At 36.4% G+C, this 27910-nt stretch overlaps 1 protein-coding gene across 1 annotated transcript in view; it reads right to left on the bottom strand.

Annotated features, from left to right (window-relative positions):
- tpk1 (thiamin pyrophosphokinase 1) overlaps positions 1–23725 on the bottom strand; it is a 626168-nt gene extending 602443 nt beyond the window's left edge. The window contains exon 1 of the mRNA XM_051929034.1: positions 23641–23725. The gene's annotated coding sequence lies outside the window, so the exon portion shown is untranslated. The remainder of the gene's footprint in view (positions 1–23640) is intronic.
- Positions 23726–27910: the final 4185 nt, after the last annotated feature.

The following is a 27910-nucleotide window of genomic DNA, read 5'->3' as shown; positions in this document are numbered from 1 at the left end:
CTCTCCATTTCTGTCAGGCTGGATGGTAGAGGATCCCCAAATCCAGGTGTGAAAAACTTGTTGCATCTTTCCCAAGAAGACTCATGGCTGTATTAGCTCAAAAGGGTGCTTCTACTAAATACTGAGCAAAGGGTCTGAATACTTAGGACCATGTGATATTTCAGTTTTTCTTTTTTAATAAATCTGCAACGATTTCAAAAATTCTTTTTTTTGTCTGTCAATATGGGGTGCTGTGTGTACATTAATGAGGGAAAAAATTAATTTAAATGATTTTAGCAAATGGCTGCAATATGACAAAGAGTGAAAAATTGAAGGGGGTCTGAATACTTTCCGTACCCACTGTATATATTATATACACACACACATTTTTTTTCCTAGTACTTTTCATTGTTAATATAACAGACCAACATAACTCTCCACCAAACAAGTTCAAAATAATTTTACGGTCCTCGCAATATGTTGGTTTAAAGAGAACTTTTGGAAAATTGCTATATTTTTCTTTACTATTCTGTGTGAAATTTACTCTTAAATTTTAATTTACTCTTCCATCTATGCTCCCAAGTTCCTAAGATTTCATGTTAAAGTAATCAGTGGCATTAGCCTTTTGTATAAATTTGTCTTTTCATAATGTTCATATTGTTAGGCTTAATATATTATTTTAGTTTTCTTTCTCATACTGTATACCTTATTGACTCAGAATAAAGGCAGTAGCTCATCTTTTGCTGTCTCAGACATTATTTTGTGTCATTTGTAACACAGTCATCAGAATTTCACACATAATTCTTAATGGGGTCAAAAAAAAAAAAAGTGTGTTTTTGATAAGTGTACTAAACTGTATAACTCAAAGAAGTAATTTTTAGGGCCAAATATACATGCATGTTCACTAAGATTATAAAATATTTTTCATAAAACAGTAGTCTGCGGTGGGTTGGCACCCTGCCCAGGATTGTTTCCTGCCTTGTGCCCTGTGTTGGCTGGGATTGGCTCCAGCAGACCCCCGTGACCCTGTGTTCGGATTCAGCAGGTTGGAAAATGGATGGATGGATAAAACAGTAGTTATAACTGTAAGCACCTATTATTTGATGATACCTACTAGTGTATGTAGAAATTTTTCTCATTAAACTTTAGCCTGTATTTAAATTTTGCCATGTTCAATTGTATTGCAAACTACGCGGTATTTACTGAGTTCATTTTTCTTTTAGCCACATGTCTGTATACTGTGTATCACTTTTGCCATTTCCACCCCCAAATCATTATTTTTAAGCAAATGGTTCCTCCCTAACTTATGTTTAAATTTTTTCTTTTTTTTTTTTGCCTTTTTTTGTTTATTTTTTATTCAGTAGCCTCATTAGCATTAGACCCAAGCGCTACTCAGGCTGCAAAAACGTTGCTAAAAGTGTTACTCCCGAGTGTCACTTGGGCCACTGTACAGATGCATCTTACGTAAGCGTTAGAACCGAGAATCACTCGGGATGTAAAAGTGTTTTCATTGCTGCCTTTCTTTAGAGAAATCATGTCCGAGTGCAGGTTTTCACTAATTATGTGCTTTACCAACTTTGATGAGAATACCCATCCAGCACACAAACTGAAGAAAACTATAGCAAAATTTTGGAGCGTTTACATTCCTGACCTTGATGTCAGTATCGATGAAAATCTCATGGCTTATAAGGGTAGACTGTCAGGGATACAGTACATGATATCAAAAAGAGCAAGATTTGGCTTAAAGTTTTATGAGCTTTGTGAATCTAAAACAGGATACATTTGGAATTTGGTTCTGTATACAGCATGGTGCATCCCAACCATCGTAGCATGAGCTAAATTACATCGAGGTGCACGAGTAGCTTGGTAGAAGGGTAAAGTGCATGAGCTGAAATGGAAAGACAAAAAAGTTGTCTTTTTAGCACTTTATATAATGCAGCTACAGTCACTATACAGGCAAAATGCTAACAAGCAGGTTACAAAGCCTTGGGCTACCATAAAACAATGGGCGGTGTATATCATGCAGATCAAGAATTGACTTTCTATTCCGTTATGAGGAGGCAACAAATGAAAAACTACAAAAAGATATTTTGTCATCTAGTGGAACATTGTATTTGGAATGCATTCATCTTAAAGCTGGCAAAACTATCTCAGGCAAATTTTATATGCCAGCTTGTAGAACAAATCATTACCGCACATCCATAATACCACTAAAGAGACGCGGTCAACCCAGCACATCCAGGTCAATCCACAGCATCTTACTGGTAGACATTTTATTGAATATATACTTCCAACAGAAATAAAAAAAAAAAAAAAAACAGAATCCAATTCGTACCTATGCAGTGTACTGTTCAAAAACTGCTAAATCTGGAAAGAAAATCTGAAAAGAAACACACTATTATTGTCCCAACTGTAACATTAGATTGTGTCTTTCATCATGCTTTAAGATTTACCCCACAAAGGACTCATTTGGAGATTATACACTCACTGTTTTGGAATCATTAATATTATTATTGCTGTTATTTTTTTATTATTGATCACTTCATATTATTTTTATTCATAATTACTATTATTTGTATCATTTTTGAGATGAAAATGTAATTTTTCATGCCAAAAAAATGCATTTATTTCTACTTTTTTTTTTTTTTTAAATAAATGCAACACTAAGGAGGTTAATTTACAATCCCTTCTGTTAATATTATTTCCATTTACTATTTGTCTATTTCCTGCTATTTTGTTTTTTTTTTATCTATTATATAGTTTCTTTGTGTGTAATCATGTTGTACCATGTTCTTTGCGTTTTATGGGTGGATCCGCAGGAGGCAGGGTCATCTGTAAGTCACCGCTAAGGAACCACACCCAGCCTATAAAGGCAGCCTGGAAAAGCAAGTTCCTTCTGGTTCATTTAAATGTGCTTTGGTGTAATTGAGTGTTCTCTTTATGAGTACTGCCCTTCTATTTCTTTTCCTGGTTTTCTCCGATTTTGATTATTTCAAATTTGAATGTTGTGGATTGCCTCTTAAGAAAATCCTTCTTAAAATATTTTGTTATTCCCCTCCATTCTTTGTTGTTAATCTCTTCTTTTATAAAATGTATGAAACCGCCCTTTTCACATAAGCCAGTGGTTAACGATTATCCTCTCCCCTGTGAGGAATTTTATTTATTTTTTGGACCTTGTTAATACAATTGTTTTTAATTTGTAGGCTTAAGCAAGCCCATAGAGCAAAAGCTCAGGCTGTCTTGGAGTGTTTCCTTCTCTGAGATGACTGGTAAGGGGTCTGGTCTGCTTTGTTATCCTATTTTTGAAGCATCACACCTTTTGCTATTTGTGTGCTGCTGAATCACATCAATCATTTACACAGATTGTAAACCATAACTATCCCAGCACCATTTTTGACATCCACTACCTGTGGAATAGATCATGCAGCAGAAGCATCAGCACCATCTGTTGTTTTCTTTGTTTAATACACTTCTGCACTCAGACACACAGATCAGACCCTGAAACCACAATCACTTCTACTCTGGATAGTTCCATACGAAGTGACTTTAAAAAATATATTTTGAAAGCTGGCATACATTGAAGATTGTATCATACTCTCTATTGCTGTGAAATATTTTGTTACTGTCTCATAAAACGTCCACATATCATTAGACCAGTTGATCCTCTCTCTAAACATATTCTGAGAGCATTTTAATACATCAGCATTGTGTAGTTTGTTTGGTTTTTTTTTTTGCTTGCTTGTTACAATTGAATTGGTGGATTTATCTGTAGTAAAAAATGTTACTCTACTAGCTTGTCATTACCAAGGTTACCTTAAAATTCTTTTGAATGATAATAATGCATAGGAATTTTTTCCCCATTCTTAGTGACCTTCAATAAAGAATTATTAAAGACTGGCTCATTATAAAATTAATACCTGTGCTGTATGTGGCACAAGCTTTACGTTGACGATTTTGTAAAGACAAACAACCAGTAAAACCATTTTTCAAGCTACATACCAACACCATACAACCTGACAGGTCCTAATTACTCAAAAATATTTAAAATACTGGGGAACCCATCACCTAAATCAATTTCAGTAGAATATACCATTTATTAGTGCAGCATTGAAATTTCTGTTTTAGTGATTTAAAATATAATTTATCACAGTATATTGATTTCAGTAAATCAAATTGTTTGTCTTCACATTACTAAAAACATACTAGTCTTAAATTTAAATTGTTTTACGAAACTGATTTCCTTAAAATTACTTGAGTTACAGTAACATCAGTAAATCTACAATGCATATTTTGAGACAAGACTTAAAACATCTTTGTACTGATTTTTAGCCACCAAGTTCACAGAGTGATACAGAAAGCAAGATATAACCTATACTTTAATGATAATAAATAAAATATGTATTCATCCAACTACAAAAAGAACATATCTTGAAATGGATTAGAAAAGGATAATTTTAAAATCTGGCCTCTCCCACTTAATTCATGTCTACAGTATATGCCCAATCAGAGAAATATCTATATTCGTATCTCTGTATGTCCTATACTAACAACCTCCAATAAATAAAATGACATCAACTCATATGTATATTTGAAAACAAATACTAAAAACTATTTTTTATATCAAATGTTCACTAAATATACAATTTAGCTATGGAAAAAAATGACATCTTTAATTTGAGCCATATATTAGATTTACTTCAACACATGCCTGTTATCATTGAAACTCAATATTGATTATATAAATAAAAAAAAATCCACACTACTTCAAAACCCTCGCCAATATTTTTAACAAAAAATTCATTCTAAAATTAAAACAAAAAAACATTTTAAATCAAAGAAACATTACTTTTTACTTAAAATAAAATGACTAATATTTCTTACTTGAAGTGGTTTTTCAGAGCTCACACCTTCAACCAAACAGCAAGTGATGTTAGGAGTTTGTCTATAAGTCTCACAGATTAAGTTATAGTTTACTGTACTTTACAAAGTTCAGGATATTTGTGACCATTTTCTTCCTGCTGTTTAACTAATGCTTCCAAAACACATCTTATCACTTCTATCATTTCTCAGAAACATCCGTGTTTTAAAAAGTTAACCTAGTTTGAACTCTTTTAGCATAATCAACAAACTGAACAGATAAAAATACCCTTGTAAACTCCAGCCGGTTGCCACATGCCTTCAGCGTGAAATCACATGATACCATGGCTAAACAAATTTCAGCATCACTAGCAACATTTGGCATTCCAAATTTACATGTCAAATACTGTGGTTGTTAAAAAGAATGGTTTAACAAGTGTGATGCAATTAATAAGATAGCTCTCATTCCTAGACTAAAACAGTAAAGTCAGCAATGGGAGGCAACTTGCAATTAGGGAAACACCTCAACATTTCCATACCTGCTGCACAAACCCATAACCAGTGCAACAGAGAATAACATCTAACACACGTTGATATTTCTATTAATTTTATTAATGTCTAAAAACATGTTAGATGGATAATTGTGCAAATATTTAAGTGCAAGAAAGCTGTATAAGCAAGTTGTTACTCTGGGACTAGTTTAGCTGAAGCCAGACATACTGTATAACAGGCATGTCAAACACGCAGCCCGCAACAGAAATCTGTGTGACCCGCATGACAGATCCAAGTTAGCACTAAACTTGTACAAAATGATTACTATCATTTGTGATTGAATCATTCTGCATCTTTGCCGTTACTTATTGACTTTTCTTACTTCTGCCTTCTGACAAAAGTGCATTTTCCCATGGCATTACGGTACCGAAAAACGTCATCTGCTAGTATAGCCACGAGCCTTGTCCAAAGTTAATGAGCCGTGACGTCGCAACTGAAGTGCTAGGCTGCACCAGCCTGGCAGCAGGGGTGGCCTTAGGCATGTGCAAACTGTGCACCTGCACAGGGCCGCCACGCCAATATATATTGAATATAAAACAGAAAGAGAAAATAACGACACAGCTGACAGCAATGTGGCCGAAGGACATTGTGTTTCTTATTAATTAGTACGCTGTTTTTACTAATGTCGCTCGAGTCAGAGCAGTAAGCTATATGTAGTATTATAACGTTCTGCCGAAATGAGAATATCATGGGCCGCCATTTGGTTTTCAAGTTACAGACACGCGCATATAGAAGCGTGTCATGAGCACGAGGCGGCTATGCAGTGTCCACAACGGACGTGGCCATCCGCTGTGCATAAGATACCATATTGACATTGGTGGGCGAAGGGGCCACCAATTCTTTCTCTGCCCAGGGCTGCCACAAGCCTACAGCCGCCCCTGGCAGGCTACACTATTGGCTGGGCTGCTGAGACTGGCCACTGGGCAGAACTGACCATCACGAGTAGTAATAGCTCGCATATTTTCACGTTTTTTTGCTCTAGTTTTATGTAATTTTGTGCTAGTATTGTAACGAACAGTTAGTGCAGACTACAGCTGAAGATCTGAAGTGGACGCGAGAAGTTGGTAAGTTGTTTATTAACAAATTTTTGTGATTTCGAGTTTGTAAAATTAGTGTAGGTCAGGGGGCTTTTTGCATATCGGCTTTATTTTACAATATAAACTTTGAAGTAAACTTAGTAAAGTAAAATTAGATTTTTGGAGGCTTTGTTTTCCAACTTGAATTACTGAGCAATGAATTCAGTGAGCGTTTTCATAATTTCAGTTCACACGAACAGGACTTTGCGCTGTTTACGTCATCATACTCTTACAACGTTGAGAATGCACCTGAGAATATCCAAATGGAATTGATTGAACTGCAGTCAGATTCTATTCTGAAGGCAAAATACAATGAAGTTGGTGTGCCAGGCTTGTATGCTTACCTGCCACCCTCGTATGTGCAGATCCGTAAGTTGGCATCGAGAGCACTGTCTATGTTCAGAAGCACTTACCTTTATGAGCAATTGTTTTCATTAATGAAAGCTACCAAAACCCCACATCGCTCAAGACTTACCATCGAGCAACTTTCAACCCTCATAAAAGTTGCAGCTGCACAAGATTTCAAGCCTGATATTGACGAACTGGTTACGAACAAGAGGTGTCGGGACAAAAGAAATAGATTGCACACTGTAAGACTCTTATATAAGCAATGAATATAATAATATAAGGACCTAGCTAAGAGGCTAAGACTCTAATTGTATGCTGTTGTATGGAGATTGTATGGAAATAAATTGCTTTTCTTTAAACTTTAAGTGTTACATTTTTTAAAGTTTTCCATTTTGTCATCTTTTTAGTTAGCCAATAAAAGGTGTCATTTTGCTTGGCTTTTCTCTACAGTATTGGAAAGAAAGCTACAGTAACTTTGTATAATAGTATTTGTTACAGTGCGGCCCGCTGACGCACGTATGGCAGTTGAAGCGGCCCACCAATGGTAGTGAGTTTGACATACCTGTTGTATAATATATACATCTGAATACAACCATGAGTGAATTTTGCTTAAAACTAAATGGGAACAATTAGACAGCTCACTGACTGTCACATTTCTAAACCAATCCAATGTTTCACTCAGAGTAGGTCTTGTGATTTTGAACTGCAACGATCACATGGTCCAAGTAAACCTGGTCTGAAATAACAGCTAGCTTCCGTTTACGATGAACTGTCTACAGTGGAAACGTCTCATAAAAAATCCTATTAGACATATAAATGTCTGTCACATGTGAAGAGAGTACACTGCATGTTTTAACAATAAACATAATCTGATGCAAGGGAAAAATGTTTGAATTCAATAGCATCAATGGACGAATGGCAAACGTCAACACTATGTTGTCACAAGTGCCATGTGCACTTTGAGTTGTTCTCCATTATGAGGACAGTGTAGCAGTAGGTTTAAACTTGAAAGAATAAGCAGCTATATTCATGAAAATATGAACTGCAAAATATGCATCTGAAGTAAACTATGCGTCACAATCTGTCAAAATGAATGCCGTTAAGACAGCTGATGAAGAATGCCACAGGAGATGCATATTTCATTACTTAAAAACAGCCAAAATCAACAAATCTGCCTAAAAACACCAGTAGATTCAAAGATGAGACCTCACAACATCCACCTTTTGACTGCACATCTAAAATAAAAGTTACATTACTGACTAATTAGAAATGCAAACATGCCATGACAAAATATATATATATATATCTATAGACCAAAATGCTTATCTAATTTCAACAATAACAACCACTTATTTCTTGTATTGCCCCAAAAATCACATAAGGAATGCCTCAATGAGCTTTAAAACTGGAATCCATGAAGCCTACGAAAAAAGTCGTAATGCCGGGCCTCGTCAGGATTTTGTCATTATTGCTAAAACATGAAGAGTTTTAGTTATGTGTTCAACATTTCTTGCATCACATTTCCCGTCATCCTACATTTACCCAGATCGTTGTAGACACAGAACACACATGAAATGTATGTATTCCAAATAACAATATATTATTTGCCGTATATAATTCCAGACACCTCACACCCAGATAAACAGACCTGAGCTCAGAGAATTTAGTGTCTGACTTGACTTCAACTGTCTCAGTCGGGGATAGGATAGCAGGCTGTTTGCTGCTTGTGCTGACTGACATATTTGCAAAACAAAGATGCTGATGAAGAGGTGTGAAGGAATCTAAGGTGGCCTGGCATTATGACTTTTTTGTAGGCTTCTGGGATTCTAGTGTTAATTGTCCCTGGTTTTTGACAGACCCTCTGCCTTGACTTTCAAAGAAGACAAGAAAAAAGGACAATTCTGCAATAATGCTCTACATAATATAAAAAAAAAAAAGTACAAATTGGATTAGGGTGACCTTATGACCCTACCACGAAAAAACCACACGTTTTTAAAATCACAAAAACTAAACTATTTCATTGCAGCACTTGTTCAAAGTAAATTTAGAAATGGAGCCTATAGCATTGTAATAGCTACTAAAAAAATCTTAAGTACCGTAAAATCATTTGATCATTTTTGTTTTAATTTATATGCCTATAATTCAATAGTTGAGTGGCTTATTCACTGACTCAATCACTCACTCGTCAACAAAAACATTCCTGTTTAGTTAAAAAGCTGAAATTTGGTAGGATGGTATATCTAGGCCAGTAGATATCCACCAAAAAAGGACATTTCAATATATAAATATTCAGGGATAAAATCTCCTACAACTGAAAAACTAAATACCCAAAATCTCAAAAATGCTTTGACATATATAAAATATAGTAACATAGAAAAAAAATTAGCATACGTTTTCTCAATAAATTTTTTATGTTCGATATTTTTTATTATTATGCTTTATTGAAACAAAACAGAAGTGATTGACGAGCCATGCAAACCGTAATGTTAGCCAATAGGGTGGATGGTTGAAGGTTTGGTATCCTGGACTGGAAGAGACCCACATCATCATATTGTAAAAACAGAAGGAGAAAGTTCGGTGAAGCTCAAGAAAGAAATACTATACGTGAGTAAATGGTAAAAATAAATGAAAACTGTAAATACATAATAAAAATAATAGTAATACTAACAATAATAATAGGTAAACCTGCACTGCTGCATCACAGGTATAAGACACTATTAATATATGTTGATCAGCAATGTTGGCATTGGAGGTAGTGTTGAGGGGGGGAGGCTGGTGGACATGACATATGTAAATATCATCGGTGTCCAGAAAGTTCAAGGGGAGACTACACAAAGAAGGGGTGAGCAGCATGGAGCAGACTGTCACCTGGAAGAAAGTAGTAAAGCTGTAGAGAAAAGACCTTAAGAGGAGGATTGCTGTGAAGATGGATTCTTCAGTGGAACTTTCTAAGGGAAGCAAGCATGCTCCGAGGCTGTAACACTGGAGTGGACTTGAGGGATTAATGTTACTGTGCTCTGTGGTCAGAACAGTGGAGCAGGGAGCAGAAACATTCATGCTGTGTTTCGAGCCCAAAACATCAGAGGTTCTATATAGTAAATCTTCCTCTCAACAATGGCCTGATGTAACTAGTTCTCAGCTTATTAATGTTTTTCCAGTGTTTATATAGGCCACTGTCTCAAATTTCAATAAATATTTACAATGCGTTCTTTTCCTTTACCCTACTATAGAAGTTCATTACAATATATATTACATATACAGTACATTTAAATATTATTCCTAATAATTAACCATTTCAAATCAAAAAGACATGCTTTCCTTTAAAATTATGTTTTACAATGATGATCAACAAAAGCCAAGTCACTAGGAAAGCAGAAAAAAAAGAAGGAATTCATCTAATGAAGTCAACTTATTTTGCACAAAATGTGTAATGATCCTTAAATTTATTGATAGCTTATTTATCTACAGGAAAAGAGTAAAGTCAGATGTCTGAGACATTATGACTGTGTATGCCATCACACGTTAAGTCTTTCTGCTAATGTTGCAAAAATAAGGGTTTTGAAATTCTATTTAAATAGCCTCGCATATAAAAATAAAAGCATGGCCAGTGTTATGTTCATTGGTCTATGCTAAAATTATTATTTTTCTTTAAATTACTTTATTCATTAGTTATGTACAATTTACATTGTTATACAGTGGTTTCATAATGTAGCAAGGCAAATGTGTATATTTTTTATTGTTAGAATTAACTTCACACTTTGTTTGAAAGTGAGGGGTACATTTCATATGTACAGTAATAATGTAATTTTTTATTTACAGTGCTTTTTGTAACTGACAATGTGTTTTTTGGTATGTGGCAAATAATAATGCACATTAAACATATTATCACTGTTGTCTCATAGCTCCAGAATCTTGTGGTTTTAATCCTGCTCTTGGTAGGATTATTAGTATTAATTCCATTGTCTGGGGGTTTGCCCGAGAGTGCATGGGGCTGCTATCTGGATTCTTCCACATGCCAAAGATGTGATTTTGATTGGTAACTCTAAGCTTTCTTGTGCGTGTGTGTGTGTGTGTGTGTGCCCCAAGACTGAAAAACCTGGCCAAGGCTGGTTTCTGCTGACAACAGTTTATATCCTACCCTCTCTTATTTTAAGGATGTTCTGAGGCAGTCCTTCTATCCTGAAACAACACAAACAGGGGGAAATGTAAATATGCTCCTTCCTGAAATATAAAATACATGACAAGATAAGGACTTATGACAGGTAAAAAAATAATTTTAAATAAAATTAAAAATACAAGTTTTGATCTCCCACTCACCAGTGGAGTGGTTCAGCTACAAGGCACTCTCCTTCTCTTTTCCAGTCTTTCTCTTGTTTTCTGTCTAAAATGTTGTGTGACCCTGTGTTCGGATTCAGCGGGTTGGAAAATGGATGGATGTTGTGTCTCTTCCTTCTACCAGATCCACCTTCTTCACAAAACCTCCTCAGGACTCAATAAGAATTTGGCTATGAAGTGGCTTTAAATCCCCTCCCAGTGTCAGTGCCAACCTACCTGCATTTTAGCTTCTAAAGCACTAGACTAAGAATCTATTTATTGGCTTTTGGCACTATTAATGGGTAGGGTAGGTAAGGCAAGTGGCTGGCTATCTACAGAGGTAGAGGGACTAGCACAGTCTCCTACATTTACGTTTAGTCTTTCCCGAAGGAAATATTTCGGAGCCAAACAGACTTTACGAATTGCCTGGCAAACTGCACTTTTACATAGATTTTCCGCATCGCCTACAGTATATAAAAAGAGTGCCGCTTGCAAAAAAACTCAAAGCAATGCATACTGTCTGTGTGGTTGTGAGAGCCCGACTTCGCCTAGTTTGACTTCGAATATAATGTAGTAATAAATCTTTGAGGTACAATATTCCCCCTCGGCTAAAACGGTAATTTCCTCCGGGAGCAATAAAGGATCTTGCCAATCACGCAAAACCCTCCCTATATGAAATTCTCTTCTTATAATTTGCGCACCGATATCAATTGGTCGCTCATTCATGAACGGTGAAGCCATGACTGAATGAATTCCATGCACGGACACTGATTAAGTGTGTGAGCTAATCCTTGTTTACATAGAACAAACCTGCTCCGAGCAGGTTTGAGGATTTGGATGTGCTGCTATGACAACACATCCAGCAAGAGTTTCGAAAAACCGACAGATCCAGGATCATGCCAAATTGTCAACAATTACATCCGGCTAAACAAGTAATCCACATACGAAAAATACACTCCCAGATCTACTGTTTTAACTAGGGCAGTCACAATACCAAACGTCAAAGTTTTATATAATACTAAGTATTGAAATTCTGTACTATTTTCAATTCCAAATACAGTACATAAGTTAAATAAAGAAAAAAAATTAAATCACAATTTCATATGCATTAAAGCTTTACATTCATGAAAACAAATTCAAATCTTAGTCATTAAATGCGAAAAGTAATGAAATTGTTTTGTAAATGTTCTGTAATCAATAAAAACTAAACACGTTTAAATCAAAAGTATGAGTACATGGAGTAGTAGTACCACTGTTTATGCAACCAAGTATTGAAAAGTTAGAACCTTACATTATATAGTAATTACTAGCAAAATACCCGCGCTTCGCAGCGGAGAAGTAGTGTGTTAAAGAGGTTATGAAAAAGTAAAGGAAACATTTTAAAAATAACGTAATATGATTGTCAATGTAATTGTGTTGTCATTGCTATGAGTGTTGCTGTCTTTTATATATATAATACACACACACACATAAACATATATATACATATATATACACATATTTACATATATATATACACATCCACATATATATATACACATATCAACATATATATATATATATACACACATACATACACACACACACACACACACACACACACACACACACACACATATACATACATATATATATATATATATGAATGGATGAGAAGGTCTGTGATACGGTTTGCATATTTGCAGTTGGAGATCTACAAAGGGAGAAAAAACGAATCACGTATCATAAAATAGTTTTATTCCTGAGCTTTCAACCCGTCAGGGGTCTTCATCAGAGGATAATGCTTAGACTTACAAGAATCAAAGGCAATATATAGCAACACATTCAATGGGGGGTGGGTGGAGGTGACTAAGTCAGTATGATCAAGGGGGGGGGGGTGTATCGTTTAATTAAAGTGCATATGTCCTTCTTAAGTTGGCATATGCTGGGTTTATGTCCAAGTGTCTGTTGATGGCATTTTCATCTGATAGCCAAGACTCGGCCAACTCTCTGGCGCTTTTTCTACTGGCCTTAAATTTTACTTTTACGCTGTCCCAGTTGAATGTGTGTCCTGTCGATTTAGTATGTGCATATATCAAAGATAGTGCGTCCTTTCATTCATATATTATATATATATATATATATCTCAACATACAGATACAGTGGTGTGAAAAACTATTTGCCCCCTTCCTGATTTCTTATTCTTTTGCATGTTTCTCACACAAAATGTTTCTGATCATCAAACACATTTAACCATTAGTCAAATATAACACAAGTAAACACAAAATGCAGTTTGTAAATGGTGGTTTTTATTATTTAGGGAGAAAAAAAAAATCCAAACCTACATGGCCCTATGTGAAAAAGTAATTGCCCCCTGAACCTAATAACTGGTTGGGCCACCCTTAGCAGCAATAACTGCAATCAAGCGTTTGCTATAACTTCAATGAGTCTTTTACAGCGCTCTGGAGGAATTTTGGCCCACTCATCTTTGCAAAATTGTTGTAATTCAGCTTTATTTGAGGGTTTTCTAGCATGAACCGCCTTTTTAAGGTCATGCCATAGCATCTCAATTGGATTCAGGTCAGGACTTTGACTAGGCCACTCCAAAGTCTTCATTTTGTTTTTCTTCAGCCATTCAGAGGTGGATTTGCTGGTGTGTTTTGGGTCATTGTCCTGTTGCAGCACCCAAGATCGCTTCAGCTTGAGTTGACGAACAGATGGCTGGACATTCTCCTTCAGGATTTTTTGGTAGACAGTAGAATTCATGGTTCCATCTATCACAGCAAGCCTTCCAGGTCCTGAAGCAGCAAAACAACCCCAGACCATCACACTACCACCACCATATTTTACTGTTGGTATGATGTTCTTTTTCTGAAATGCTGTGTTCCTTTTATGCCAGATGTAACGGGACATTTGCCTTCCAAAAAGTTCAACTTTTCACTCATCAGTCCACAAGGTATTTTCCCAAAAGTCTTGGCAATCATTGAGATGTTTCTTAGCATAATTGAGACGAGCCCTAATGTTCTTTTTGCTTAACAGTGGTTTGCGTCTTGGAAATCTGCCATGCAGGCCATTTTTGCCCAGTCTCTTTCTTATGGTGGAGTCGTGAACACTGACCTTAATTGAGGCAAGTGAGGCCTGCAGTTCTTTAGACGTTGTCCTGGGGTCTTTTGTGACCTCTCGGATGAGTCGTCTCTGCGCTCTTGGGGTAATTTTGGTCGGCCGGCCACTCCTGGGAAGGTTCACCACTGTTCCATGTTTTTGCCATTTGTGGATAATGGCTCTCACTGTGGTTCGCTGGAGTCCCAAAGCTTTAGAAATGGCTTTATAACCTTTACCAGACTGATAGATCTCAATTACTTCTGTTCTCATTTGTTCTTGAATTTCTTTGGATCTTGGCATGATGTCTAGCTTTTGAGGTGCTTTTGGTCTACTTCTCTGTGTCAGGCAGCTCCTATTTAAGTGATTTCTTAATTGAAACAGGTGTGGCAGTAATCAGGCCTGGGGGTGGCTACGGAAATTGAACTCAGGTATGATACACCACAGTTAGGTTATTTTTTAACAAGGGGGCAATTACTTTTTCACACAGGGCCATGTAGGTTTGGATTTTTTTTCTCCCTAAATAATAAACACCATCATTTAAAAACTGCATTTTGTGTTTACTTGTGTTATATTTGACTAATGGTTAAATGTGTTTGATGATCAGAAACATTTTGTGTGACAAACATGCAAAAGAATAAGAAATCAGGAAGGGGGCAAATAGTTTTTCACACCACTGTATATACATATATATATATATATATATATATATACACACACACACATATATTATATATATATATACATATATATATACACATATATATATATACATATATATATATACACATACATACATACATACATACATACATACATATATATATATATATATATATACACATATATACATATATACATATACATATACAATATATTCTCTTCCATTCATATACAGATATATATTATATATATACACACACACATATATATATATATATACACATACAGAGATATATATATATATATATATATGTGTGTGTATATATATAATATATATCTGTATATGAATGGAAGAGAATATATTATATTATATATATATATATATATATATATATATATATATATATATATATATATATATATATATAGCAAAATACCCGCGCTTCGCAGCGGAGAAGTAGTGTGTTATAATATATGTGTATGTGTATATGTATATATATATATATATGACAGCAACACTTATAACAATGACAACACAATTACATTGACAATTATGTTACGTTATTTTTAAAATGTTTCCTTTACTTTTTCATAACCTCTTTAACACACTACTTCTCCGCTGCGAAGCGCGGGTATTTTGCTAGTATATATATATATATATATATATATATATACACACATACATATACACACATACATGCAGTTTCAATAACATAGAAATCAATATAAACAACATTAACATCATTATCATATGAGAATATGAAGTAATATATAAGAAGCACATTTCATATAAATATAAATTATTAAACAGTAAAATCTTCTTCTGTAATGTGCTACCGTGGCTATTCGTTTGTCTGTCCAGGATTTTAAATCACCTGTAGCTCGCAAACCGTTTCACCTATTGACTTGAAATCTGGTACACATATAGAACGTCACGTCTACTATCCGCTTTATGGGTGATGATTGTATTACTCTTTTTATCCATCCATCCATCCATTTTCCAACCCGCTGAATCCGAACACAGGGTCACGGGGGTCTGCTGGAGCCAATCCCAGCCAACACAGGGCACAAGGCAGGAAACAATCCTGGGTTTTTATCTTTATTTTATTTTATTGTAGAATCAACTCCTATCTGCGCACACCAGGGCGGCCGTGCGCGGATGCGTATGGTGTATTCACTCCACGTTATCGTGCATTGCGCTGTCACTGGTATTTTGATAAAAGAATTTGAACAACATATAAGAAGCGTATAAATTATTAAACAGTAAAACATTAACATTTAAGAAGTAAAGTTACATTAAGTACTACTGCAGTGCCTTTGGGTATACAGTAATCCCTCCTCCATCGCGGGGGTTGCGTTCCAGAGCCACCCGCGAAATAGGAAAATCCGCGAAGTAGAAATCATATGTTTATATGGTTATTTTTAGAATGTCATGCTTGGGTCACAGATTTGCGCAGAAACACAGGAGGTTGTAGAGAGACAGGAACGTTATTCAAACACTGCAAACAAACATTTGTCTCTTTTTCAAAAGTTTAAACTGTGCTCCATGACAAGACAGAGATGACAGTTCCGTCTCACAATTAAAAGAATGCAAACATATCTTCCTTTTCAAAGGAGTGCAAAGCAAGCAGTCAAAAAAAAAAATCAATAGGGCTTTTAAGTATGCGAAGCACCTCCGGTACAAAGCTGTTGAAGGCGGCAGCTCACACCCCCTCTGTCAGGAGCAGGAAGAGAGAGAGAGAGAGAGAGAGAGAGAGAGAGACAGATAAAAAAAATCAATACGTGCCCTTTGAGCTTTTAAGTATGCGAAGCTCCGTGCAGCATGTCACTTCACGAAGCAGCTGCACACAGCCCCCCTGCTCACACCCAGCGCAGCTCAGCGCAAGAGAGAGAGAGAGAGAGAAAGTAAGCTGGATAGCTTCTCAGCCATCTGCCAATAGCGTCCCTTGTATGAAATCAACTGGGCAAACCAACTGAGGAAGCATGTACCAGAAATTAAAAGACCTATTGTCCGCAGAAACCCGCGAAGCAGCGAAAAATCCGCGATATATATTTAAATATGCTTACATATAAAATCCGCGATGGAGTGAAGCCGCGAAAGGCGAAGCGCGATATAGCGAGGGATCACTGTACCTCATTTTTTGTTTGCTCATTACATGCTTAAATGTATACATTTTTTGGTGCACCTACCCGAGAACACGTGACATATAACCGAGCGTGGGAGAAGCATGGATTTTAAACACGCGTTGAGTTCATCTGCTGGTCTCCCTCGTGAAATAACTGGTAATGTTTGACTAAAATCTACAGCGAGTAAAACGACATTACCTCCTATTTTTTTTTTTTTTACGATCTCTGAGATCTTGCTTTTTTCGGTGCAAGGCTTCATAAGCTCTTTTATGTTCTATGGTGTACTTATCCCAAGCCATCATCTTTGAATGTTGCAAGACTTTTGCCTTGTATGTAGATCGGGGTAATTACATTCATTGCATTCCTAGTCTGAATCACAATCGGATTGTATGGGTGGTTACCTGGCACTGTAGGGTTGCTACCCGTCCTTTAAAATGCGGAATCGTCCCGTATTTGAGAATGAAATTGCGCGTCCCGTTTTGAATCAATACGGGACGGAATTTGTCCCGTATTTTTTTTATCATTTTTTTTAAAGCAGCGTCTCATGCAAATCATCCCACACGCATTTTATGAAGATGCCTCCTTTCCTACTTTTCATTGGGTAATACTTGATGCCATCGTTAGTTTGATTGGTCTTTTTAACTGTCCAGTGAGGAGGGCGGGTCTTTTAAGTAGAGTCTGCAAACTGTTGGCACTGGGATGTGGCACCCGCTGCAGTATGAGGAGGGCGGGTCTTTTAAGTAGAGTCTGCAAACTGTTGGCACTGGGATGTGGCACCCGCTGCAGTATGCGTCCCTTATTTTTTTGTATTAAAAGTGGTAACCCTACCTGGCAGGTAACACTTATGTTTGGTCATGAAGTCGTCTAAAATCAGCCATGTGCCCTCTTTTAATTGTGAGAAGCAGATATATATTGCCAAATTCTCGCGCTTTGTTGCGGCGAAGTACTGCTTTTAATTTTTTAAGAAGAAAGTAAAACCTTTTTAAACGGATCGAAAATATACCAATAACAATTTGTTAAGGATCTGTTTTTTTGTGAACCTCGCTTTTCACAGCTGTCCCGCTACGGCGTGTGTTTCGTTTATTTGACAGTATGTAGATCGTGGTAATTAAATTCATGGCATTCGTTTTCTGAATCACAATCTGACTGTATGGATGGTTACCTGCCAGGTTACGCTTGTGGTTGGTCAGGAAGTCGCCTTACATCCGCCACGTGCCCTCTTTCTGTTCCCAGAAGCTGATCATAGAATGGTTAATAGTTTACTTTCAAATAATGCAAAGAGTATGCGACACGTGTTTCTCCTTAATTCTGGGCTCATCAGGCATACACACTCACTGCATCCCCTCTCGAGAATCGAATATCGTCAGCGCCAGAGTTGAAGCCCCTAACGTTGCGGTCAGCAAGTGGGCTAACATCCGCCATGTGCCGTCGTTCAGTTGCGAGAGGCAGATCATAGAATGGTTGAAACTGTTGCCCCTAACGTTGCGCTACGGCGTGTGGTTCGTTTATACCTCGTGTCTTCTCATTAAACTTTTATCTCGCGAATATGTTATTGCAATCCGCAGCGGGAGCGTTTCAATAAACTTAATTTAAACTTATGTTTTACACCGTGCTTTGTTTCCCTTATGAACATGCTTGTATGCTTCACTCGCTCCCTTCTCAATTGTTTAATGAATTTTTTGTTCTTCGCTGTTTGCGGCTCCTCCTTCATTTGTCCCTACTGCATTCACAGTCTTTTCACGTTATTGCAATCCGCAGCGGGAGCGTTTCTATAAACTTAATTTAAACTTACGTTTTACACCGTGCTTTGTTTCCCTTATGAACATGCTTGTATGCTTCACTCGCTCCCTTCTCAATTGTTTAATGAATTTTTTGTTCTTCGCTGTTTGCGGCTCCTCCTTCATTTGTCCCTACTGCGTTCACAGTCTTTTCATGTGATTACATGGGAGGCGTGATGACGTGACACTCAACTCCTCCTCCCACGGCCATCGAGCTGCCGTCCATTACAGTATATTGTGAAAAAAGAGGTTCCAGTTATGACCATTACGCGTTGAATTTCGAAATGAAACCTGCCTAACTTTTGTAAGTAAGCTGTAAGGAATCAGCCTGCCAAATTTCAGCCTTCCACCTACACGGGAAGTTGCAGAATTAGTGATGAGTCAGTCAGTCAGTCAATCAGTCAGTGAGGGCTTTGCCTTTTATTAGTATAGATGATGAAATATAATTTGAAAACCAAACAAAGAAAGTAGCATGCTACTGCTATGCATTTTCTTGGCAAGGTTTTAACTCTTTCAGGGCGGATATAAACTTACGTTGACGGGGTTAAAGTCGAATGTCAACTTTCGTCAACATCCAGGGGGAGAGGGCGAGAACTAGCTGCATTTATAATGTCAACAAAACTCACTGTTACATTAAAGTTTGACTCTCTTAGAAGTTAGTTTCATTGATTAGACCTCAAATTCCTGTGTGTGTATGAGTCGCAAAGAGTAAACAGCATCTGTAATAGCAGACATCTAGTGAGAAAGCAGGGAGAATGCACAAGGCAAAATACTCCATGGATGACGTTTTGCATATTATTTATTTCTGAATTGGATTTTGACTTATTGGACTCCAATTTTCATGCAAGTGATCTGAACAACAAAAACAAAAGTGAGGTACCAGCATCAGCTGATTGGTCCCCAGCTGATATTAGTGCTGAACATGTTTGTGTAGTTGATGCACCTACATCAACGTTGCCTGGAAGGACTGCCATTTATGATAACAAGAGGTACAAACCAGATTGTGTCATATTGTCGCCGCCTGTTCACTGTCTCTATCAGCTACCGAGGTATCTTCACGCAACTGCCACCACCAAGCAGTCCTTATGCAGAATGTGTTACACTGGTACTACTGCATGCTATGGCCACCAGTTCGCTGCTACCAAAGATGGCGAATAGGAGTCGACCGCAGCAACAGACACAGTGGCCGTAGCATGCAGCTACAGATGCCTGAAATAGCAGCACCAGTGTAAGACATACTGTGGGCAGTGTAATGTGGCCATGCATGCCATTGGCTGCTTGGAATGTTACCACACCTTGCAGGACTGTGTTATGTAATAGGAATGTCACATAGTGTAGTGGCTCATGGACTATAAAACACAGCGATACCCGTCATTCATAATTATTTTGATTCATGTGTGAAACCATTACTGTGTGTGCTTTTCAGAAAATTGATTTTTTTTGGAAAAAATATTCAACTTTAGGCCAAAACAGGAAAAAAAATAAATAATAATAATTAGCCCTCAAAGAGTTAAAAAAATGATGCAATGATGGAGCTCTAGTGCTAAAGAGTGTTGGCCCTGAATGAACAGCATGGAGTAAAACTGGCCATCAGGAAAAAGTAATTGCAGACACCCGTCTTAACGTGTTACACTGACTAAAAAAAAAAAAAAAAAAAAAAAAGTTTCAAAGCAAAAGTAAAACTGCAGAAGTCATTTTTGACTTTGCCCAAAGCGTACAGCAGGGGTATCAATTTTAGATCCTAGAGGGCCACAGTGGCTGCAGGTTTTTGAACTAATACTTATCCAGTAGCCAATTTCTACAAACGATAAAACATACACCTTTTGCCTTGATTTTAAATGACTTGCATTTTCAGATTCAGAAACATTAAGGGATTATGGTCACATTTTCCCCCTTAACTAACATACAAACCATAACAAAATGCAAAGTAAGCCAATGCCTGACCATGTAGCTTGATCCCATCTGCACCTGTATAACAATCATATAAATACATATTTCAATACAGTGATACCTTGAGATACGAGTTTAATTCGTTCTGTGACCAAGCTCTTAAGTCAAAATGCTTGTATCTCAAATTAATTTTCCCCACTGAAATTAACTGAAATGAGATTAATTTGGTCAAGCCCCCAAAAAACCACCCCAATTTTTGTTAAATGTTTTGAACATAAGAAAAATGTATTTATAATGAACAAATATTGTATACAAACAAAATAAAACCTAATACATAAAAGAGAATCTAAAGAAATAAACAGATGTTGGCAAAGCCGATTAGCGTATTGTAATTTTTTTTCTTTCACTTCACTTTTGCTTAACTTAATTTTCTTTTTCACTAGTTTTTTTCTTTTTTGCCACACTTTCATCACTTTCATTCGCATGGCGTTTCAACAGAAACCTGTCCAAGGAGCTTTGTTTAGTCCTCCCCTTTAGAATGTTTCTGAAATGAGTTAGGCAAGTGTCATTAAATAGCGCCACTGTATGATCAGTTGTAATTTTTTCAGGGTATTTCTTTTCTTTAAAGTTCGAAACTTTTTCCCACATTGCAAACACTTCCTTTATCTCATTTTAAGAGATAAACTGCTCCGCGATACCGATCTCCTGCAGAACCTCCGTATGTTGCTGCGTATGTAGTTCCGTCAACTCCTCTGTCATCAGTTCCTCGGAATGTGTGGGGACAAGCTCTTTGATGGCTCATATTTCGAATTTTGGCTCGTAACTCAAGACAAAAAAATCGACCTTGTGACGGCTCATATCTCAAAAAACTCGTACATTGGGGCACTCGTATCTCAAGGTATCACTGTATTTGAGAAGAAAAAAAAAAAAAAAGTCGGAGAGACATGAGAAACACTGACCTTTTCTGGTTCACAAGACATTTCAATTTGGAAATGCTGTTGAGGCAGAACAAGAGCAGTAACAAGTCACAAAATTTAAATAGCATGATTCATTAACAGGAAGAACTATACATCCATCCAACCATTTTCCAAACTTGCTTATCCAGAGCAGGGCCTTGGGGAACCTGGCACATTCCTTGCACAGGGTGCCACTCCATAGCAGGGTGAACACACTCACACACACTAAGAAATGCAATGGCAGGTCTCCAGGAACTTAGCTTAAGTTCTTGAGTTAGCTCTGGGTACAAAATGATTTCATTTTACCTTTACTCACTATCATTGCTCCACGTCTTTGAAAAGATACTTTTAAACAGACTGACACCATACTGTAAAGCAATAAAACCACATAATAAACTTTATTAGACAGACAGAACTTTATTTTCCCCAGGGAGAAATTTGGCTTTTTAACAGAAGCTCCTAAAATAAACAAATAAATATACACACACATACCAGAATAAAAAAGGCGAAATAAAAAAAAAAAAAAGGAGAGAGAAACTTATGACTTGGCAATTACAGTGACAGTGATGCATTATGTAGACGTCACTTCTCGTTTCTACTGGCTGCTACCAGTGACAAGCCAGATCAAATCTAAACTCAATCAAGAGTAGTAATTACTAAAACAAGTTCAGAAACAAGTATATTAATTTTAAAAAATAAAAAAAATTAAAATTCAACTTTGTTAACATATAGTGCATAGCAATAAATACAGTATGTGGGGTATAGCACCAATTGCAAACTTTTAGTTTTAACCAGTAAAAGAGTAGAATGCAACCAAAGTGACACTTGGGTACAGTATTTCTAATTATGTATATCCTCATTCTTCTTGGTAATAAAGCAGTCACTAGGAAAGGCCATTTTTTGATAAATTATTTCTAAATGCTTAAGTTTGTTATATTTATGCATTGAAAACACAATGGTTATATCAATACAACCTTAGAAAACCAAAATTGCGCAAAAACACATCCATATAATGGAAATGGTCCGACTCTTTTTTTTCGCAGCAATGTAACTAAGAAAAGTTCATTTATTTATAATTTGGTGTGCTCTACGCAAAATGCTGTCTTACTCATTCCATCACTATGCAAATTACATATATCTACACAATACAGAAAACCAAAAACTTATGTAGTCCCTTATAACTCCGAATACCGTGAGTGAAGCTATACAAGATTGACATGAAAACAAAAAAATATGTATAAATCAGAGATGTTGCCAGGAAAAAAAAAAACTTTAAAGTGATGCTACTTTTTCGAAAACAACAATGCGAATCGCTTTCACTACTGTGCCATGAGCACTAAAATCCTTTATACTGTAACGTCCCAGCCAGGTTGAAGGCCATTGTGAGTGACTGTTGGGTCCGATTGAGGGAAGGCAGAATACAGCGCGGAGGACTGACAGTAGGAGTATGACCGACTCAAAAAGGGGGTGTGGTACCCGAAACGGAGGGGATGGAAGCAGGGGTTGGGGGCTCGAGGAGAGGGTTGTTGCATTACGAAGTCGGCGTTTTGTTTTTTTTTTGTTTGTTTTTTTCTTTAACGGCGTCTCTTAGGACAAGAACAATGAGAGAATTATAGGCAGCTGTTAGTTCAAATTCAAAGACGTTAATTTTTGCTGTAACAACCCGGTTTTTTTTTTTTTTGTTACTGTTCCAGTAAACTGTTCTGTGATCCCTACTTCGTCCTTCTGTTTTTTTTTCTTATTTTCGAATCTGATGTGGAGGTCGCTACAATATTAAAGAAGCAACCACGAAGTTTACCGTCATACATTGAGCCAGTCTCCAACTGAGCAGGAACAATTGCTGCTGGTAATAAACAACTTGTGACACGAAGCACAAAAAACATGATATTCAACAATAGAACTCAAAGAACAAACACATCAAAACATAAAACAAGCTTTCCCGTCCCACCATGTCCTTTCTATGCGTTTCTTTATAAGCGCGGGGCATGATTTACAACACCCTTTACAAAGCGTTGTACTTACTGTAAGCCCACGTGTGTAATTCCTTATTTTCTCATAGTCTTCCGGAATCGGAAGCAAAGCATTGTGTCACAAGTCAGGTGCACCAATAGAGTTAAAGTATTTCAGCTCACTCGCCGAGCACGTGCAGCTTTAACAACACCTTTTCCTGAAAGAACCCACCAATCGCCTTTGGAGAGGCGTGAACGACGGGGCGATTGAATGCGTCTTTAATCATAGCACAGTCTGTCTGTTTATCCCAAATAGGCAACATGCTTGAAATCTAAGTAGCAATTTCATAATTGTATTTTATCATCAACAGTGAATTTCATATACATGAGTTTTAAACACTGAAATTTAAAATTAATATATAGATAAAAATGAAGTTTTAATAAACAAGCATTCCTACTTAAATGATTGTAAAAGTACTAAATTATATCAGCTATTCTATACTAGCTTATTTATACATTTCATTCAGAAGGAAATGTATATGGTGGTGTTTCGTGTATGAATTCGTTTGTCAGAATTTGTTTTGTAAAGTTGTACATTCTATTTGATTTATTCAAACAATCAACATGATTGAAGCGGTGATTTTAAAATGTTTTTAATACAGAGCACGCTTTTTCTTGCAAAATTACCTTCATTTTATTTTTTAATTTACTTTTTTATGTAGTGAAAGCAATTTGCCAGTTTATTTCAGGCATACAAAATATGTAGCAATTTTAATCATCGTCACAAATAAGGCATAATTTGTTCATTCATTTAATTAAAAGATTATCCAGTACATTTTTGATGGAATCCAGTGTCTATTGCAGTGGCACTAAGAGAAATGCAAGTACGAACCCTGGACAGTTATAGTTCATCACAAAGTATATTTCTGAACATCGTGCACATTCAAAATGAATACAGAAAGAGAGCATGGAGAATTTATAGAAATTGTAGGCAGACATTGCTCTGTCTGGGATTAAAATTAAAATCCTACAGTTGTGATGCAGAAGCACTTAATATGCTCCACTAGGCAAGTCTTACATTTAGTTAAATGTGAACTAAGGGTTTATTGAATATTAAAATGGTTTCTTTTCCAAAAAACAATAAACAATCATTGTTTAAGTTATTAATCAATCCTTATTGTGTATACCTTTCTTTACAGAGCACACTGAAATACAGATCTAAAGCAATTCCAGAGCCTTCAAACTGAGGCAGACTTGAGAAACACTAACAAGTGGTACAGACTACAAAAATAAAAGAATGAAAAAACACTAAGAAATGTTCTTAGCAATACTGAACTTGAACTTAACATCCAGGCATCATAGTTGCTTGGAATTTCTCTTGATGTTACGTACATACATAACAAAATAAATAAAATTAACAGCACAACATGTTGCCATCATAACATCATATCCTGTACAGTAGTAATAAATAATGATATACTGCACAAAACACAAATATATAAAAAAAATCACAATGTAGAATTGTACTTAATCCAATAATATATCAAATAATTTAAGCAAAATTTTGGTTGGATGGAGGAGTTTGGAGATCAAAAAAAAGTTATTGCTTTTAGTGTCCAGTAACATTTCCTTTATGGTAACAACTGAAAGAGATAGTAACTCTGGTGAGTGTAGTCTTTAATTATATTTATGGCATTTTTACATGATGTATACAGGTCCACAGCAGAGTTCAGTTTCAGGCCTATAATCCTTTCTGTTGTCTGAATGACAAGCTGCAGTTTATGTTTTGAGTAAGTGGATGCATTGCCAAACTGGACTATTATATAGGAAGTGAGGATCCTTTCAATAACATCTCTATAAACTATACCAGCACTGACTAAGAAAAACATACACTGCTGATATTTTTGATAAGAGAAGTTATGTTTTTATTCCAGATTATTCTGTGAGTGATAGTGGTGGTATGAAATTTAATTGATTCCACCCTATTCACAGTGACATCATTTATAACCAGGGGATTAAGAGGTGAGGGGTGTCTCCTAAATTTCACAACAATTTTCACTGTTTTCAGAGAATTCAAGCTGAGATTTTTGAGGGTGCATTAAGTGGATAGTCATCCTCCTCCCTCCTTCTATGACACCTCTTCCCTGTCAGTGACCACATCAATCAGGGTGGTGTTATCAGCAATTTCAGCAGCTTTACACATGGGGCACTGGAGGTGCAGTCATTTGTGTAAAGAGAGAAAAGGAGACGAGACAGAAGCACAGCCCTGAAGGAGCCCTATGCTAAGAGTCAGAGGCCAGCTTCACCGTCTGATTTCCGTGCCTTAGAAAATCAGAGGTACAGGGACATGTGGCATAGTTGGTTCATACTTAGAAGTTTTCCATGGAGAAGCTCTTGTACGATTATGTTTAATGCAGAATTGAAATCCACAAATACTATTCTCACAAATGTAGCTAAGAAGTCTACATGTAAAAAGTTATACTGGAGAGCCATGTCTACTACATCCTCAACTAATTTGTTGGCATGGTAAACACACTGTAGATGGGCAAAGAGAAAATCTGTGACAGACTTTAGATGCTGAAGAATCAGATGTTCAAATGTATTCATTGTTACAGAGGTCAGTACCACTGGTCTGTAATAATTTAGATATGAACACTTCTGCTTTTGGACACAGGGATGATTATAGATTCATTTAAAAAGGCAGGAAGTTTGCATTGAGCCAAATTCTAAGTGTAAATGTCTGTACTGTAGATTGAAGGTAAGAATAAATAAGCATAATGAAAAAACAGAAATATTGTTTCAGTCTTAAAACTTGTTTTGGGTAATGAGGCTAAGAAGACCTGGTTATAAGGCAGGAATCAGCCCAGAACAGGTAGCTCTGCTGGGAAAATGTTCTCTTACTCATATACTCATTCGTACCTAGAACTTTAGAGTGATGAGTTAATCTTCTTTTTCTTCTTCCCTTAATTTTTTCCTATTTCTATGTGGGGTCGATGTGTTAAGGTTTTGACTGTTTTACAGACAGATGCCCAACCTTTCTCTTTATTTCCAAATTGGACAGGTTTACCCCCCTTTTGGCTAGATAGAGTGACAAGTTAACCTAATTTACATATTTTAAAAGACTAATGGAAGAAAACTGTAGTAGCCAAAGTAAACCAGCACATACGTTGGGAGAACCTGAAAATTCAAATAGTGAGCAACCAGATTTAAATTTACTCTTCTAAAGTTATGAGACAGCTACATAAATCACTGGGCCAACTTCCCACCCTATCTTATGTAATTGTAAGAATAAAATGTTGGTTTAACAGGTATAATTTGAGTATTAATACTGATAGAACAAAAGAGCATATACCGGGAACACCAAATTAAATGTGCAGTCAACAGAATAATCAAAAGTATTGTTGCAATGAAGCATTTGAGTTACAAAACTAGGTACAGCTGCCATCCCAATTTGTTATGCTACAGTATATTCATGTGCTTTGGAAAATATTACAATTAAGAGCTTCCCAGTGTGAAACTTTCTAAGTGATATTTCCAAGTGAGACAATGTACACTTATTACATTTCAACTTTATATAATATTCAGTTGAATGAGAAGCTGTACAGTATTTGGCAATTGTTTTGTATTTGGAGATGAGTTAAACTAATTTATTGGATTTCCTCTGCTTTATTTTCATAATAAAAAAGAGCTAGTTTTAATAGTTTTTTGAGTGTATCATTGAGAAAATCAGCAGCATTCTAATGTTTCTGTCAAAACTCTTATTGGAAATTCAGGTTAACAGAATAAAGTGCAGAAAAGAAAAGAAACTCTAAAAATTGTCATAGCATATGAGTCCAACTTTGATATGTATCTGTTTTTTTTCATTAAAGAAAAACCCCTGTCTGTAATGTTTAACAGGAGTACCCATACTTTTTATAAGCTTTATAAGTAACTTGAGTGGTTCCCAGGGGCCTCATGTATAAGTGGTGCATATGCATAAAAAATGTTGTGTACACCCATTTCCATTCCTATATCAAGATGTATAAAAACTAAATTTGGCATAACCCCACACACATTTTCTTGGCAGCCTCTGATCATGCGCACATACGTTTCTGCCCAGTTTTGTAAACAAGCGGTACCCAGCGTCAAAGCTGTGGTACTGTTTCTGTGTGGTTTCCCTTTCTTTTTTAAATTTGCATCTGTGACACGGGCTTTATCAAATACACCAAAATTAATTGAATATCTGTGTTATCTTGATATTTCCCTCTACTTACCCTTTACCTATTTTCTTCAGGGATAAGTGTACTCAACAGGTTCGTTACTGGGTTGGTCTAATGTCGCACCTTAAGATTAACACACACATA

The sequence above is a fragment of the Erpetoichthys calabaricus genome, chromosome 6 (genome assembly GCF_900747795.2).
Source record: "Erpetoichthys calabaricus chromosome 6, fErpCal1.3, whole genome shotgun sequence".
Taxonomy (NCBI): Eukaryota; Metazoa; Chordata; class Cladistia; order Polypteriformes; family Polypteridae; genus Erpetoichthys; species Erpetoichthys calabaricus.
This window is presented reverse-complemented; position numbering and strand designations above follow the sequence as displayed.